The sequence below is a fragment of the Phacochoerus africanus genome, chromosome 2 (assembly GCF_016906955.1).
Source record: "Phacochoerus africanus isolate WHEZ1 chromosome 2, ROS_Pafr_v1, whole genome shotgun sequence".
Taxonomy (NCBI): Eukaryota; Metazoa; Chordata; class Mammalia; order Artiodactyla; family Suidae; genus Phacochoerus; species Phacochoerus africanus.
In genome coordinates this window covers 255,559,511-255,578,467 of record NC_062545.1, presented here as the reverse complement: position 1 = coordinate 255,578,467, position 18,957 = coordinate 255,559,511, and the positions used below count along the sequence as shown (strand labels likewise).

At 44.1% G+C, this 18,957-nt stretch overlaps 1 pseudogene; it reads right to left on the bottom strand.

Moving 5' to 3' along the window:
• Nucleotides 1–416: 416 nt before the first annotated feature.
• LOC125120853 (mitochondrial import inner membrane translocase subunit TIM16-like) lies at nt 417–17,376 on the bottom strand (annotated as a pseudogene).
• Between the last annotated feature and the right edge of the window lie 1,581 nt (nt 17,377–18,957).

Genomic DNA, 18,957 nt, shown 5'->3' with positions numbered 1-18,957 from the left:
TTGAGGCTTATTTTGTGGTTCAAGGATTGGTCTCTCCTAGAGAATGTTCCTTGTGCATTTGAAAAGAGTCTATAGGAAAGGGGAAATCACAATAGGAAAGACGAATATATAAAAGAATTGAAGATCACTTAAATAAGCCAATACAGAGATTTTTTTAAAAATCAAAAAATCTTTGTAAAAGTGATGATAACTACAATTAGTACCAAAAGGATAAACATGAGGATGGAAATGGGAGTCAAAAATCACAAAATGTCGGGGAAGGAAGTAAAAAAATGTAGATATTTTAGAATGTGTTTGAACTTACATGACTATCAATCTTTTTTTTTTTTTTTTTTTAAATCTTCGCAGAGAAGGCATGTATTACCGGGCTATAAATTAGAAGCGGCAGGTGGGGTGGGGCCAGAGGAGCCGCGTGGTCACGTTTGGGGCGTCTGCTGGCGCTCTCTGTCCTCCTGGGCCTGGATCCTGACTTCTTCATCAAGACGCTCCTTCGCAGGGGCCACCTTTGACTGCAGGTAGAAGGAGCCACCCACGGATTTATCGTTCACTTTGAAGAGGTGTTTGTAGTTCTGCAGAGGAGGGGACGCGATGACAGGGTGTGCGGTCCCCGAGTTGCAGAGGCGGTTGTAGCTTCTGAATCTCCCGGGGCCTCAGCTTGGAGATGTTGAGAATCGGCTGTGCCTCCTGGAGGCTGAGGCCGGAGAGGTTGGAGGCAGCTGCAGACTGGGGGCTGGCACATCCCCGGGCGTCAGCTGCTGCCCTGCTGGCCGCAAACTCCTGGCGCAGGGCCCGGGGCGAAGGCCCTGCCCACCGCCTCCACACACATCACAATGATGCAGGCCGGGTACTTGGCCACGGCGGCCGCTCTGCCTCAGGGACCCGGGCTCCCGCTTCCTGGCCCCGCGGCCTGAGCTCCTCGCGCCTATCCGTCTTAAACAAGTAGATGTCATTACTGGTTAACATACTAGAAAACCAGGGTAACCACAAATCAAAAGCATGCAATGGATTCAAACACTAAAGAGAAGGAGACTTGAGCCTAATGCAGAAGAAAACCATCAAATCAAAAAAAAAAAAAAAAAGGAAGAAGAAATGAACAAAGAAGAACTAAAAAAAAAATCAATCCTTAAATCTTCTGGTGACCACTGGGGTCACCACCTGTTATAAACAGCAATAAAGAAAATAATCTTTTTCGTTAAAGTTGAAACACTTCACAAGGCTTGTAAAAGGGATTTGAGAATTTTCCCAGCTCCTTTAAATCACTAGAGATAACATATCTATTAAGCCTTTTTATTTGTTTCTTCTGAATTTTAATTTTCTAGAATTTTAATTACTTGCCTCTAACTAAAACCATTGCCAAATTGATATTTTCACTGTGACATACTTCATTCTAAGAAAATCACATGCGCACATACTACCAGATTATGTTTGTATTAACAAAGCTCCAATGATTTTTAAAATTATTTTTATTTTATTTTTTGGCCTCACTTCCTGTGACATGAGGAAGTTCCAGGGCCAAGGATTGAACTTGAGCCTCAGCCGTAACAACGCCAGTTCCTTAACCCGTTGAACTACCAGTTAACTCCAATGATCTTAAAAAAAAAAAAAAATGCAAAAAACAGAAAAACAAAAAACCACACTGTGAGTGGTAGGTTGCATATGTGGCTCAGATCTGGAGTTGCTGTGGCTCTGGCGTAGGCCAGTGGCTACAGCTCTGATTGGAACCCTACCCTGGGAACCTCCATATGCCATAAGTATGGCCCTAAAAAGACAAAAAAAAGGTACTGAGGAGCACTAAAAGGAAAGTTGACTGTGATGGATTGAACATATAAACATATGAAAATCCACAAGTGAGGTATAGAACATAATGTACTTTTTTGTTTTGTTTTGATTTTTTTTTTTTTTTTTTTGCATTTTAGGGCCACACCCACAGCATATGGAGTTTCCCAGGCTAGAGGTCAAATTGGAGTTGTAGCCGCCAGCCTACTGCACAGCCACATCAACATAGGATCTGAGCTGCGTCTGCAACCTACACCACAGCTAGCTCACGGCAACACCGGATCCTTAACCCACTGAGCAAGACCAGGGATCAAACCTGTGTCCTCATGGATGCTAGTCAGATTTGTTAATCTTTGAGCTATGAGGGGAACTCCCATAATGTACCTTTTGATTTGACATGTTTTTGCCACTTAAAGATAACTAAAGATGACTTATAGGTGTATAAATATGATAAAGTGAGCCCCGAATCCACTAAGGTACAGGGATGCTTTAAAACTCAATAAGAATATTGGTCAATGAGAGTATTTTTTAAGCAACTTTGCTTTATAATTGCAGAACCAAAAAATACTTTACAATGGGGACATCTAGCGGTCACCAAATGACTAAAGCACCACTGATGGGACAATAAGAGCTTAGGTGGCTCTTTGTGTGTTGCCATATGAAACACACTGTATCACCTATGACAGATTCTTGTTAGCCGTTTTTAACTTGAAGTTAATCAAGTTTTTGGCTCTAGCCTCTGGGTTACTGGAAATTCAAGGTTGAATGATTGCTCATTCCAAATTAGGCTTGGTGTTTCACCTGGCCAGTTCTGCCAGACTTCTTTATCTGGGGTTGCTCTCTTATCCCCATTTGACCTTGTTCAGGGAGCCAGTGCATCTGATGGGTTCAAATACCTGTTGTCTGCTCTTGGGGGGTCTGGGGAACCAGCATCTGATTCATAATTAAGAAAGCCAAAGCAGCCATGGAGCATTGTTGAGTCTGTGTTTGGAAAATAACTGTATTCTTTCCAAAAAGCAAGGCAAAGCCCACAACTTCTCAGAAATGGTTGCAGAATGTTGGCCAGGATTAACAAGACTCTTGCTCAAGAGGACAACCTTCTGGGGGGATTCTGTGATGCCCTATAGGAAGATGCTAGTTGGGGGTGGGAAGAGTTACAGATAGGAACAAGCCAGTCAACAGAAGATTTAAACAGACAATTCTCCAAAGAAGACATACAGATGGCCAAAAAACACATGAAAAGATGTTCAACATCACTCAGTATTAGAGGAATGCAAATCAAAACCACTCTGAGGTACCACCTTACACCAGACAGAATGGCCATCATCCAAAAGTCTACAAACAATAAGTGCTGGAGAGGGTGTGGAGAAAAGGGAACCCTATGACACTGTTGGTGGGATTGTAAATTGGTGCAACCCCTGTGGAAAGCAGTATGGAGATTCCTCAGTTCTAAAAAATAGAACTACCATTTGATCCAGCAATCCCACTCCTGGGCATCTATCCAGAGAAAACCATGCCTCGCAAAGACACATGTACTCCAATGTTCATTGCAGCACTATTTGCAACAGCCAAGACATGAAAACAACCTAAATGTCCACCGACAGAGGAGTGGATAAAGAAGAAGTGGCACATATACACAATGGAATATTACTTAGCCATTAAAAGGAAAGAAATACCAGCATTTTTAGCAACATGGATAGACCTAGAAACTATCATGCTAAGTGAAGTCAGTCAGACAATGAGACATCAACATCAAATGCTATCACTTACATGTGGAATCTAAAAAAAGGACAGACTGGACTTCTTTGCAGAACAGATGCTGACTCACAGACTTTGAAAAACTTACGGTTTTCAAATGAGACTGGCTGGGGGGTGGGAGGATACACTGAGGGTTTGGGATAGAAATGCTATAAAACTGGGGTTGGGATGATTGTACAACTATAAATGTAATAAAATTCATTGAGTAATTTTAAAAAACAAACAGATGATAGGTGATAGATCAATTGTTAAATGTTTATACTTGTGTGTGAATAGAAAATTTATGGAAAAAAAGGGACCTAAAACAATTGTTCCCTGAGAAAGGGAACTGAGTGGCTGGAAACAGAAATGGAAGAGAAACTTATTGCTTACTTATGCCCTTTTATATGTTTTACTTTGTTCTATATGCATTTTCTATTTATTAAATAAATTGTTTAAAAAAAGGAAGAAGCCAGTCAAAGGAACACTGCCTCCAGCATGGGGGCCTAGTCAGTGGAAGCTCTCAGAGGATCCACCTTAAGAAAGGTCAGCTTTGGAGTTCCTGTCATGGCTTAGTGGTTAACAAATCCGACAAGGAACCATGAGGTTGCAGGTTCCATCCCCGACCTTGCTCAGTGGGTTAAGGATGCGGCATTGCCGTGAGCTGTGGTGTAGGTCACAGACGCAGCTCAGATCCCGTGTGGCTATGGCTGTGGTGTAGGCCGGCAGCTGTAGCTCTAATTAGACCCCTAGTCTGGGAACCTCCATATGCTGTGAGATCGGCCCTAGAAAAGACAAAAAAAAAAAAAAAAGGGCAGCTTTAGACACAGAGGATAAATTCTGAGTAATCTAAACCAATCATGATAATTTCATTCTAATCACCAGTAACCTGTTTATAGTGGTCACATGACCAGATCCTGAGCCAGCAAAACAGATGGGTTTTGGTTCTGGGGAAAAAAAAGTAAAAAACAGTTATCAAATGGGTCTTACTCCAGGAATGTGAGGGTATTTCAATAATAAAAAACCAATCACCGTAATCCATCACACTGAAGAAAAGTAATCTAGTATGCAGGATCCATTCGTGTTCTTAGCAAACTGTGGATAGAAAGGAACTTCCTTTTTTGGGGTAACGAATATCTTAAACTACAACAAACAGCATATCAGATGGTGAAATATTGAAAATTTCTCCCAAGATCAAAAAACTAGACAAGGGTATCTATGGTCACTCGTTTTTAATTCAATAGTTTTGTGCAGAAGGACCTAGCCAGGAAAGTAAGGAGGAAAAAAGAATGAAAAGGCTTATGGATTAGAAAAAAGTAAAATTTTAATTTTCAGATAACATGATGTTGTATGTAGAAAATCCTCGGGAATATGCAGATAATTGGAATTGAGTAGATTTAGCAGAATCCCTGCATATAAGGTTGCTATGCAAAACTTGGTTTTTAATATACCAGCAATGAATACAGAAAATGAAAAGTTTTAAAGCAACCCCACTTACAGTAGTATCAGAAATCTTTAAGTGCCTAACTCTATGTTTTCAAGAATTGCATCCAGAAAAAAAATTATAGAACAGTGAGAGGTATATATCCTGTTCCTGGACTCCGGGACAATCTTAAAAAAGTATCTGTTTTCCCCAGATTAAGTCACATATTTGATGTAATCTCAGTCAAAATCCTAGCAACTTTTTTTACTCAAAATTCTCAATGTCATATAAAAATGCTGAAGACCAACTGTCAAAGCTATCTTCTAGAAAAGAACTAGAGAACCTGTAGCGGCAGGTATCAAGAGTTGTTACAAAGCCCAAATGTGGTATGGGCACAAAGATAAATTGACCAGTGGAACAGAATAAAGGTTCCAGAAACACCCATGCATCATTCACTCACTTTTGGCAAAGGCGATAATACAATATAATGGGAGAAAGGCTGTTCTTTCCAGTAAGTGCTTTGTCAATTAAATGTTGTGATTTCATAGAAGATGGAAAAATCAAATTGAGAGGAGGTACCATTTTAAGTATGAATTGTAAAATAATAAAGCTTCGAAGTTCCCTTGTGGCACAGCGGATTAAGACTCCAACGTGGTCCTGGCAGTGGCTTGGGTCTGCCGCTGCTGTGGAGTGGGTTTGATCCCTGGCCTAGGAACTTCCACATGCCTTGGGCATAGGCAAATAAATAAATAACTAAAGCTTTAAGAAGGAAATTTAGGCTAAAATTTTACAGTAAGCAAAGTTTTCTTACCCAAGAAGCACAAGTCATAAAATAAAACCTGTTCATCTGAAGAAGAAAAAAAAAAAGAAAAAGAAAGTTCAGCTTTCAAAGGTCAGCTTTAAACACTCATCAAGTCCAGGGAGCACAAAGCCACGTGAGGATAGTGTTGGCCAAGTGCAAACATTTCCACTCTGTTGCCTTTTCCTCCCTCCAATCTCAGAGAGGCCAGAAACTGCCCACAGGAGTCTAAGAGGGGAGAAGTGAGGGGAAGGAAAAACCCTCCACGGAAGCCTGTAGTGGCCTTGGTCCCTCGAGAGGCATGAAGACCCATCTTTGAAACGGGCATGGAAATGTTGATGAAAATATTGAAGTGGACGTTCCGGTTGCAGAACTAAGACTCTGCTTGTGACTTAAAGTAACCCCTGGCATATAAAGCTGTGTTTGATTAAATGATCCTCCGTGGAGGACACTCTGTACAGACAGAAGAGGGAGAGAGATTTTGTACTTGCCGTCCTCCTCCTGTGTAAACAGTTTGATCTCATCTCTTCTTCGGCCGGCCGCCGCCTCTGCCCCTGACATGGCTTTGAGATCTCAGACGGGAGGGGCTCAGCTTGGGCAGCCATGGGTGTCCCTCAAGCTCGACCAGTGTCAGCTTAGACAATGTCCCACGAGAATCGACTAGATTTGGGGGGAGCAAGGACTTAAAGTAGAAAACTATGTACTTAAAATAGAATGTGTTTATTACTATTCAAGCTCCCCCCCTACAAGGTCATAGAAAAATTTCTGTCCACAGAGTAAAAATGGCATATAATTTAGCATCTTTCAATGTATTACTATACCTCACAAATTCTGTTAAATATGGGTTCATTTTCCAATCAAATATTTGTAAAGAACAATTTCTTTTCTTTTCCTTTTTTTTTTTCTTTCTTTAGGGCCACACCTGTGGCATATGGACGTTCCCAGACTAGGGATCGAATCGGAGTTGTAGCTGCCAGTCTATACCACAGCCACAGCAATGCCAGATCTGAGCCATGTCTGCTGACCTCCACCACAGCTCACGGCAACGCTGGATCCTTAACCCACTAAGCGAGGCCAGGGATGGAACCCCAGTCCTCATGGATACTAGTCAGGTTCTTTAACTGCTGAGCCACCACAGGAACTCCTATAAAGAACAATTCTTCTATTCATACTTTAACAAGTTAATCTGTATGAAAGGCTTTTCATTTAAAACATGGTCTGCGAATCAGCAGTAAGTTTTACTCCATTTCAGCATTTCTATGCATGAGTTTCTTTTCTTTCTCATTTGCTCATGCCTAATCAAAACCTTTGAAGATTATGGCACTTGGTAAATAAAGGCCAGACACACATTAGTTCAGCTATTGAATCAAATTAATGCGTTGCCAGGGCTGCGTAATGGGTAATCCTCTTAAGGCCATTACTTTACAATCTGCCCTAATGCAGCCTATTTCTGCCAGGGCAAATCTATTTGGTAAACAGACGGGAAAATGGCTCTTGGTATCACGTTTCTCTTTGAGAAAAGTACTCAATGACTTGTTTTTCTCTCACAAATGGTGGCCATTTGGGGAAAACCTCAGAACAAAGAGACATTCCAAAACAACACTGCTACGTAATTCTACAAAATAGAGAGTTGGCCCAGGATGACTCCAGTAATAGTAACTGCTGTCCATTGTGTGAGATACATGTGCATATTGTGACTTCATTTGATTTACGCAAGCTACGCTGTGAATTTTTCAAGTTTTCTGCTATTGTTACCAACCTGGGTTCTTGGCCTTCTTTAACCAATAGAGATTGCTAAGACGCCAGTTAAAAATTCAGGCAAGGGCGTTCCCTTCATGGTTCAGTGGTTAATGAACCTGACTAGTATCCATGAGGATGTGGGTTCGATCCCTGGCCCCACTCAGTGGGTTAAGGTTCTGGCATTGCCGTGAGCTATGGTATAGGTCGAAGATGTAGCTTGGATCCTGCGTGGCTCTGGCTGTGGCATAGGCTGGCAGCCACAGCTCTGATTCAACCCCTAGCCTGGGAACCTCCATATGCCATGGGTGCGGCCCTAAAAAGACAAAATACCAAAAAAAAAAAAAAAAAGAAAGAAAACAAATTCAGGCAAGGCTTCATTTGGGTCCCTGCTGCAACAGTTTCCTTTGCTCCCAAGGATGGGGGGCAGGGGCAAGCTGGTTCCTTATATGGGGCAAGGGTAAGGGTTGGTCCAGGGGTCAGGTCAGAGGCGTGGCTTAAGTGGTCTGCCCACCCCTTTGGGAGTGGTGTGTGCTGGGGCCATGGAGGGTACCCTGCTTTTGCTCTTGACTCTTCAGAAGTGGCAGTTGAGTTTTTAGGTTTTTTTGTATTTTCTTATCCATAATTTACCCCAACTATGCATGCACACAGCTGTTTTTAGTCCCTTATAGTTGTCTTGTATGTTGTGGCTCAAGGAGATGTTTGCTTAGTTGCAAGCACTGCAGCCACTGCAGCAAAGGTCACAGGTCCTAGCCCGTCTCACTATGTGTTATGCCAAAAGGTGGTCTGATGCTTGAGCTACAGCAACTTTGCAATATCACTTATAAGCAAAATGAAGTAAACTGCCTTGAATAAATCAATTGAAAAACAATGTTAGCCATCTGTTCAGCTGTAGAAACATACAAGACATTGTTTCTACAGAGACATCTAAAGGGGACAGAAAAAGCCAAGCAGCTATTTATATAAACATCTTAAAGGGGAATATTCGGAAGCAATCCTTCCTCTCCTGAAGTTTGGGTGAGTTCATGGCTAGATGCTCAGCAGTGGAAAGTCTGTGCTTCCCCTTCCTCACCTGGACTCTGGCCTTGGGTTGCTGAAGGTCTCCCTGACCCCAGATCCTGTTCTATAGCCCTCACAGGAGATCCCATCACGGTAATCCCTTGCCTAAAATTCTTCTGTGACTCCCTACTTTCTGCAGGAGAGAAGCCCCCCCGAGTCCCTTAGCATTAAGGTCCTTTGTGGGGAGTTCCCATCGTGGCTCAGCAGAAATGAACCTGACTAGAATCCATGAGGATGCAGGTTTGATCCCTGGCCCTGTTCAGTGAGTTAAGAGTCTGGCATTGCCCAGAGCTGTGGTGCAGGTCACAGACACGACTCAGATCCCATGTGGCTGTGGTGTAGGCCGGTGGCTACATCTCCAATTCGACCCCTAGCCTGGGAACTTTCATATGCCATGAGTGTGGAAAAACAAACAAAGACCCTCTGTAGTTCAACCTTCTTTCCCATTGTCATCCCTGCCACTCGCCCCCAGACCCTTTTCACTTTCTAGGCTCAGCGAGAAGGCAATTCATCTGACATCACATTGAAAGCAAGATTTTGTGGGGCCTGAAGCTAATGTCATGTGGGGACCTTCTTAACAAAATTCCAAATTACCCAAAATTAGACATTGAAGTAAGTACTTAGTAAGAGTGAGAAAATAGGAGTTCCCACTGTGGTACAGTGGGATAAGAACCTGACTGCAGTGGCTTAGGTGGCTACAGAGGCTCGGGTTTGATCCCTGGCCTGTGCCAGTGGGGTCAAGGATGCCGTGTTGCCACAGCTGCAGTGTAAGCCACAGGGATGGCTCAGACTCACTCCCTGGCCCAGGAATATCCATATGCTGTGGGTGTGGCCATTGAAAAAAAAAAAAAAAAGAATGGGAAAGTAAATCACAACAAGGTACATATTCCACAAAGCTAAAATATACCTCAGACGTCACAAAGTTCCGAAAAATAAAATACCTTAACTGATGAACTGCCAGACATGCCACTATAATATTTTTTTTCCCCTTCATGTTTGTTTCACACTCTTTGATCACCTTCTGACATGACAATAATTTCTAATTGGTAGTTTAATGGAAAAGTTTCTTGGAGTTCCCATTGTGACTCAGTGGGTTAAGAACCTGCCCCAGTGTCCATGAGGATGCGGATTCAATCCCTGGCCTCACTCAGTGGGTTAAGGAGCCGGTGTTGCCACCAGCTGATGCAGCTTGGAACCTGTGTTGCTGTGACCGTGGCATAGACCTGCCGCTGCAGCTCCAATTTGACCCCTAGCCTGGGATCTTCCGTATGCCACAGGTTTGGCCCTAAAAAAGAAAAGAAGAAGGAGAAGAAATGGAAATATTCCTTTCAGCTTAGCACCTCATTAATAATATAACTTTCTGGGGTTTTTGTCAGCTTGGGAGATTTTAACAAGTTCTTTCAAATATGAGCTATAAGATTTCAGGGTACGTGCTTTTTTCTTGTGCAGTGACTATTACATAATCTTTAAATTAATGACATGTGAACCTCTTTGTAGGGGATGCTCTCATTATGCTATATTAGGCAGTTTATGTTATCTTTGAGTTTGTTTTGTTTTATTTTTGGCTGTGCCACACTATATGAAATTCCCAGGCCAGGGATGGAAGCTGCACCACTGCCATGACCAGAGCCATAGCAGTAATTGCACCAGATCCTCAACCCACTGAGCTGCCAGGAACTCCCTATATTATCTTTGTTGGTGTCACTATTTCATGTTGAATCATCAAGATATTAAAATCTGTCTTTTCTAATATGTTCATATAATTCACTCTTCCTTATTAACTGGTTTATGAAATAATAAAATTACCTGTTCATTTATAATTGTTTGGTCTGCATTAGTAACAGGTTTTCTCTTTTTTGACTGGGTGTACCTGAAAACTGAATCTTTTACTTTCCATTTTGCCGTCACATCACACAACCTCTATCCGCAGGGAGGGCAAGGCCTGGAAGCCCTCGTCAAACGGTTTCATTTACCTCCAACTGCCAGAAACCTGGGGAAGCAGGGCCTTTAGAAGAATCGAGGTGTATCTGCTTTTTTTTTGAAAGGTAAATCTAACTTGACCATCTAAGTCCCTGGACTCTATGGCCAAGAAGCTACCCTAGTGATGGGTTCTTGAACATTCTGCTACTGTTGGAGGCTCTTGATCGCCTATTTATGTTTTTCATGGCTACCCTGGAAGCATATGGAAGTTCCTGGGCCAGGGGTCAAATCTGAGCTGCAGCTGAGACCTACGCCAGAGCTGCAGCAATGCTTTAAACTCACTGTGCTGTGCCACTGCAGTCAGGTTCTTCACCCACTGTGCCACAGTGGGAACTCACACTTGGCCTTCTTAATCAATGGAAATTGGTAAGAGGCCAGGCAGGACAATTCAGGCAAGGCTTTATAGGAGCCTCTGCTGCAGGAGGGAGAAGTGAAAACAAGTTCCCTTGCTTGCTCCCTCTCTGAGGGGGCGTGAGCTGGTTCCTTAAATGGAGTGAGATAGGGGCTGGTCTAAAGGTTGGGCCAGGGGGGTGGCTCAGGGGGTCTTCCCACTGTTTGGGTGGTGTGTGCAGGAGGCTTTTGCTTCTAACACCCTGCTTTTGCTCTTGGCTCTTCAGAACTGGCAGTTAGTTGGGTTTTTAGTTTTTTCGTATCTTCTTGCCCATAATTTGTCCAAACCGTGTATGCATGCAGTTATTTTTAGCCCCTTAGAGTTTCCCAGTAGTTTGTTGCAGGAGATGTTTGTCCAGGTTCAAGCACAGCACCCTCTGTGGCCAAGTGTCCCAGGTCCCAGGTCTCAGCCTGTCTCAATTGCATAGAAGAGAGACCCAGGAAAGGAAAGATCATAATCCCTGATAATCTGCAGGTGGAAGGTTGAATGTTGGGTCCTGGGTCATCTTTGTGGCAAGTCGCTTTTTATACCCTAACCCGATATAAAGGGACTTTTCACATATACATGTGATGTCCTTTTCAAAGGAAGACCGTTGAACCAAGGAATTATTATCTTGGTGTGTGTTTGTGTGTGTGTGTGTGTGTGTACATTTCTCTCTGGATACTAGATATCTGGTGTGTGTCCTTAAATTTTCAATCTTCCTTCCCTACTCCAGTAACAGTTGGAAGTGTCTATCCCTCAGTTGCTGATTTATTATTTAGAAGATGTTGGGAGTTCCCGTCGTGGCGCAGTGGTTAACGAATCCGACTAGGAACCATGAGGTTGCGGGTTCGGTCCCTGCCCTTGCTCAGTGGGTTAAGGATCCGGCGTTGCCGTGAGCTGTGGTGTAGGTTGCAGACGCGGCTTGGATCCCGCGTTGCTGTGGCTCTGGCGTAGGCCAGTGGCTACAGCTCCGATTCAACCCCTGGCCTGGGAACCTCCATATGCCGCGGGAGCGGCCCAAGAAATAGCAACAACAACAACAACAAAAAAGACAAAAGACAAAAAAAAAAAAAGAAAAGATGTTAAAGAGGAACTGGGACCCAATCTCTGAAAACTTAACTTGGAGGAGCTATTGAAACAGCAGGACCCGCATGCTTAAAACCAGGTACAGGATAGAGGACAGTTGAATCCTTGCAATTTCTGAGCCTGTCTCCAAATCCTCAATACCTATTTTTTTTTTTTTGTCTTTTTGCTATTTCTTTGGGCCACTCCCTCGGCATATGGAGGTTCCCCGGCTAGGGGTCGAATCGGAGCTGTAGCCACCGGCCTACGCCAGAGCCACAGCAACGCGGGATCCGAGCCGCGTCTGCAACCTACACCACAGCTCACGGCAACGCCAGATCGTTAACCCACTGAGTGAGGCCAGGGACCGAACCCGCAACCTCATGGTTCCTAGTTGGATTCGTTAACCACTGCGCCACGACGGGAACTCCTCTTTTTTTTTTTAATAATGATTTTTGTTTTTTCCATTATAGCTGATTTACAGTGTTCTGTCAATTTTCACCTTGCACAGCAAGGTGACCCAGTCACACATACAGGTATACATTCTTTTTTTTTCTCATGTTGTCGTGCTCCATTACAAGTGACCAGACGTAGTTCCCAGTGCTGTACAGCAGGATCCCATTGCTTATCCATGTTATTTTCTTTTTTAACATTATTATTTTTATAGCCATCCTAGTGGATGTGCTATCCATATTATTCTTTTTCAAAATTTTGTTGAGGGAATTCCTGTTGTGCCTCAGCAGGTTAAGAACCCAACCAGTATCCATGAGGATGAGGGTTCAATCCCTGGCCTTGCTCAGGGGGTTAAGGATCCAGTGTTGCCACAATCTGAAGCATAGGTCACAGATGCAGTTCAGATCTAGTGTTGCTGAGGCTATGGTGCAGGCCCAGCAGCCACTGCTCCAATTCGAGCCCTAGGCTGGTGTGGCCTTAAAAAAAATTTTTTATTGATGTATAGTTGATTTCCAATGTTGTGTTAATTTCTGCTGCATAGCAAAATGACTCCGTTTTATATATATATATATATATATATATATATATATATATATATATATAATACACACACACATATATACATATTCTTTTCCATTATAGCTTATTATAGGATGTTGAATATAATTCCCTGTACTATATCCAATTTTTTTCTTTGTTCTCATTGTTTATCCATTCTATACATACTAGTTTTCCTCTGCTAATCCCAAACTCCCAATCTATCCCTCCCCCCACCACTCCCCTTCCCCTATGGCAACCACAAGTCTTTATATCTGTGAGTCTGTTTTTCTTTCATAGATACGTTGATTTGTGTCATATTTTAGATTCCATATATATGATATCATATGGTAATTGTCTTTGTCTAACTTACTTCATTTAGTATGATAATCTCTAGGTCCATCCATGTTGTTGCAAATGCCTTATTATTTCATTCTTTTTAATGGCTGAGTAATATTCCATTCTGTGTGTGTGTGTGTGTGTGTGTGTGTGTGTGTGTGTGTGTGTTACATCTTTATCCACTGGGGTGCATGTATATTTTTGAATTATAGTTTTGTCTGGGTACATGCCCAGGAGTGGGATTGCTGGATTAGGTGGCAACTCTATTTTCAGTTTTTTGAAGGAAGCTCTATATTGTTTTCTATAGTGGTTACACCGATTTACTTTGCCACCAACAGGGTAGGAGGGGTTCCCTTTTCTCCATACCCTCTCCAGCATTTGTTAGTTGTAGGCTTTTTAATGATGGCCATTCTGACCAGTGCAAGGTTGTACCTCACTGTAGGTTTGCATAGTATTCTGAAGGTTAAAAAGTCGTATTTCAAAACAGGTTGTAGTGGTGTCCCCTACCAGAGGTGAGGTATTATCAAAGATGAAATTTGTAAGTCCTCCGCCCCCAGCAATCTTCAGTTATAAAAAGGAACCACAATTCTATTCCTTGGATTTATTAAAGGTAGCTCCCCCAAAACTTAGAGGTAGGTTTCTTAGAAGAATTCTTTAGGAGGTTGGAGAGGAGTTCCCCTGGAGTCCCCCGGCAGAGCCTCCTTTTAGGAAAGGCAGGTAAGCAGCCCCGTTGGGAAAGGGAAAACAGCGGGACTCCACGTTTCGAGAGCTTACAAGAAAAAGTGAATTGGGTTCACAGAGGGAAGGGAGAAACTTGTTTGGAGTTGGTGAGGTGATGGACAGGGGAACCAGATCTGATTCCATGCTGGGGCTCCCTGGGGCCCTAGGGGTTGGCCTCGGGGAGGGGAAGGGAGAGTGACGATTCAGTACGTACTGCGATGCTCTTACAGTTGGCACTTTGCGAGTGTTTCCAATTCATGGCACTAATGTAGTTATCTCATTGATGAAGACATTAAATCAAAGAGAAGTTGACTTTTTTAAAACCTTGGAAAGGCTCCTTTCAAGCTGCTGTTACTAGGAAAAGCAATGAATGGAAAGGCACCATGAAGTTCTTTCGCTCATTGATCAAACCCCTTTTGGCCATAGAGAACCTTTATTAGAAACTCTAAGTGACAAACCTGTGATCAATAGTTTCCTGGGAAAAATCCTTCTGCTTTTTTTTCTACATCATTGATATTTTGCCCCCATGACATTGACGTTTTGAAAAGAATAGGCCAGGCTTTTTTTTTTTTTTTTTTTTTTTTTTGCTGCCCCACCTTCTGGATTTGTGAATTCTCACAGCACTCTTTAACCCATCCCCGTCCACACACAGGGTATGATTTCCAGGGTTTCACCAGGAAAAGGCAAGAGTCAAGTACAAAAAAAGAATTCTGTCATTGGAGACCCGACTGGCAGGTGTTCTGTTCACCTGTAAGAAAAAATTCTCTCCTCTCCTCTTTTATCCCAGGATTCCAAGAGGATAAGTGGCCCTAATATAACTAACATGGAAAGGCACCATGAAGTTCTTTCGCTCATTGATCAAACCCCTTTTGGCCATAGAGAACCTTGGTTCTATTTGTAAGGATCTCTAGAAATGTCTTGGACTATTTGGGGAGCTGTTCCTAGGAAAATAATGTGCTTCAGGCTAATAAGCCAGTAGGGACTTAGAGCATGTGAACTTGGGACAGTATTCTAAATGAGATAGTGGACTCCTAGGGGTAGAGATTTTTTTATCTATTTGATTGCTGCTGTGCTCCCGGAGCCTAGAATATTTGGGGGTGTAAAGGATTCACCTTGTCCAAAGAGAATTCTGGCCTTTGCCCTCAGTTCCTGGGAGGTGATCTCTAGGCTTTCAGAATATCCTACCCGATAAGAGCATCTTTGTTTACCTATGGGCCTTGGGCCACACAAGACAGTCTAACAGTGTGAGCATGATGCGGGTTTGGGGCCACACAGTATCAGCTGGGCCTGATCAGAAATCAGAGGGGCTGGAAACTATAGGTCAGCCTCGCCTCATGGGCTGCCAACCATGTCAACATAATGGAGCTCTAATAAAAACTCTGGGAGTTCCCGTTGTGGCTCAGTGGGTTAAGAACCCAACATAGCGTCTGTGAGGATGCGGGTTCCATAGGTGTTGCCATGGCTGTGGCGCAGGCCGGCAACTACAGCTCTGATTTGACCCCAGCCCTGGAACTTCCATATGCTGCAGCTGTGGCCTTAGGGAGAAAAAAAAAAAAAAAAAAAGCAGCTCTGGACAGTAAGGCCCAAAAGACCCTCTTTGGTTGGCATTACTGCATACATAATTGTCACACATTTTTGCCAGGAGAGGAGCCCTAACCATGCTCCCCTGGGAGAGGATAATTGCAGGAAATTTCTACTCTTGGAAATTTCCTGGACTCTACCCTATGCATCACTTCTTTTGGGTAAGTTTATTTCTTTTTATGGCCACACCTTTGGCATATGGAAGTTCCCAGGCTAGGGGTCAAATCCAAGCTGCATCTGCAACCTATGCCAGAGCTCACAGCAATGCTGGATCCTCAACCCACTGAACAAGGCCCGGGATCAAACCTGCATCCTCACAGAGACCACACTGGGTCCGATGAGCTACAACGGGAACTCCCTCTTGGGTGATTTTAATCTGTATCCCTTTGCTGTCATAAAGCTTAATCGTGGGAGTTCCCGTCGTGGTGCAGTGGTTAACGAATCCGACTAGGAACCATGAGGTTGCGGGTTCGATCCCTGCCCTTGCTCAGTGGGTTAACGATCTGGCGTTGCTGTGAGCTGTGGTGTAGTTTGCAGACTCGGCTTGGATCCCGCGTTGCTGTGGCTCTGGCATCGGCCGGCAGCTGTAGCTCTGATTAGACCCCTAGCCTGGGAACCTCCCATATGCTGCGGGAGCGGCCCAAGAAATGGCAAAAAGACAAATAAATAAATAAATAATAATAATAATAAATAAAGCTTAATCTTCACTTTCAGAAGATTCTGCACGTTTTTTGAGGAAATTATCAAACTGGAGCGGGGACTTGGGATCCCCCTGAACTTTCCTTTGGTGTCAAAAGTGAGGGTGATCTTACACATGGTCTCCCTACCGTGGCAAGCACCTTGCACAAGCAGATGCTCCCTAAGTGTGCAATGAATGAAAGAAAAAGAATGAAGGGATTTCCATGTACTAACCGAGGAAGGCATGCCAGTTACTTAAGGGCAGAGACTTTTCGAATATAGCGTAATAAAATGTTGTGTTTACGGGGAGTTCCCGTCGTGGCGCAGTGGTTAACGAATCCAACTAAGAACCATGAGGTTGCGGGTTCGGTCCCTGCCCTTGCTCAGTGGGTTAACGATCTGGCGTTGCCGTGAGCTGTGGTGTAGGTTGCAGACGCGGCTCGGATCCCGCGTTGCTGTGGCTTTGGCGTGGGCCGGTGGCTACAGCTCCAATTCAACCCCTAGCCTGGGAACCTCCATATGCCGCGGGAGCGGCCCAAGAAATAGCAACAACAACAAAAGACAAAAAAAAAAATGTTGTGTTTACGAGACTTGCGTGACAAAACGAGGCTTTTAAATCCTGTGAGCGTTCTTCCCAGATAGAGTTGGACAGTTTGGGTCACCGCTTAAACATATTTTAATTACCCCAACAGCAGACAGATTTCTGCTTCAAGAGTGAGAATAACAGCAATAGCCGCAAGGTCTTTGTAGCGCATGCGCAGGGTTGAGGCTGGTCTGGAAGGAAAGTGTCACCATTTCCTGGGTCTTCCCCTGGAGCTGCTGTACTGTGGACACCTCAAGTGTCGCTGGCCACGGGAGAGACACCTCCTCCCTCCCTGTGGCTGGCAGAAGCTTCACACAGGGCGCAAGAGCACCTCAGAGGCACAGCACACTCTCTAAACTGCTGCCCGTGGACAAAAGGAGGTCTCCTCTCAGTCGGAGGTCAGGTTATCCGTGACCTCAGAGAAGCATAAAGCCTGGAGATGTACCTTGGGGGGCTTCCTCCCGCTCTCCTTTCTTTGGAGACCCAGGGAAGGTCTCCTCTGCATCCTCTCGCACCTTGGCTCTCAGGCACAGATACATCACCATTCAGAGGCTATGCTCCATGGACAGGTCAGGCCTGCAGTTCCCTTGATGTTTTCAGCAGTGAATAGCTGGAAAGCAGCTGCTATCGCATCATTAGCAGGGGACAGACAGTTAGTATAATAATGATGCCCAGCCCTGGGAGAAAAGCACTTCATCTCCCTGATTCCTATCAGCTTTTTGATGGTCATGTATCTGAGTTTCCGCCCAGGATGCAATCCTGGCCTCAGGCATCACTGAAGAAATATTGGCTCCCTTATCCAGACCTGGGATCCCTGGCCTTTCAACCTTCAAATCCCCAGGGTTTTGGGGGAGGGCAGGGGTAGGATGGTCGGCCATGCCCACGGCATGTGGAAGTTCCCAGGCCAGGGATTGAACCCAAGGCACAGTAGTGACCCAAGCTGCTGCAGTAACAATGTCAGGTCCTTAACCCGTTGCACCATAAGGGAACACCTACCCCAGTTTTGATTAGATATCCTCAGGTGATACAAAATTTAGATACCCATCGTCTCTTCTCAAGAATTCCCACTTCAGGGAGTTCCCATCCATGGCTCAGTGGCTGATGAACCTGACTAGTATACATGAGGATGTGGGTTCAATCCCTGGCCTTGCTCAGTAGGTTAAGGATCTGGCGTTGCTGTGAGTTGTGGTGTGGGTTGCAAATGGGCCTCGGATCTGGCATTGCTGTGGCCGTGGCATTGGCCAGCAGCTACAGCTCTGATTCAACCCCTAGCCTGGGAACCTCCGTATGCCAAGGGTGCAGCACTAAAAAGACGAAAAAAAAAAAAAAAAGAATTCTTAATTCAACCCCAGAAATGCAAAGCCAACTTCCCTTTACAGACTTCTCATGGGTCAGTTCTACATGAATGTAATCTGGATATGATGTGGTGCTTCTAGATTTTTAAGTTCTAGAGAACACTGGCTTGAAACCTGTGTGCCCTCACCCCCGAACCTTCTAGAGTTTTCGGAAGTCCAAAGCTTTTCCAGCATCTCCTACAAGTTCCCAGGGGATATATTCCCATGTTCACTCAGCTTCCATGCTCCAGCCTCCATGTGGACAGCTTTTCTCTGTTCAGTTCCTCCTACAATTTTCACAGAATTCCCATTTACATGTTGAAGAGTTTTGCATTTTCATAAAAAATGTGGAGCATATTCAGAAATGGAAGCAACCTCACTTGATACAGCCATTGAACTTGAGATAGCACCATTCATAAATTATCCTTTACTGATTACATGGAACACCTTATCTGATCTCACCACCTCTCTCCATTCTTTCTTCTCCAACCTCTCCCGCCAAATTTCTTTTTCTTTTTTTTTTTTTGCTTTTGCTTTTTAGGGCTGCACCTGCAGCGTGTGGAAGTTCCCAGGCTAGGGGTTGAATCAGAGCTGCAGCTGCCACCTACACCACAGCCCCAGCAACACAAGATCCAAGCCGTGTCTGCTACCTATGCTGCAGCTCATGGCAACACCAGATCCTTAACCCACTGAGCGAGGCCAGGGATCGAGCCCTCATGGATGCTAGTCAGGTTTATTTCTGCTAAGCCATGATGGGAACTCTCAAATTTCATTCTTATTGCAGCA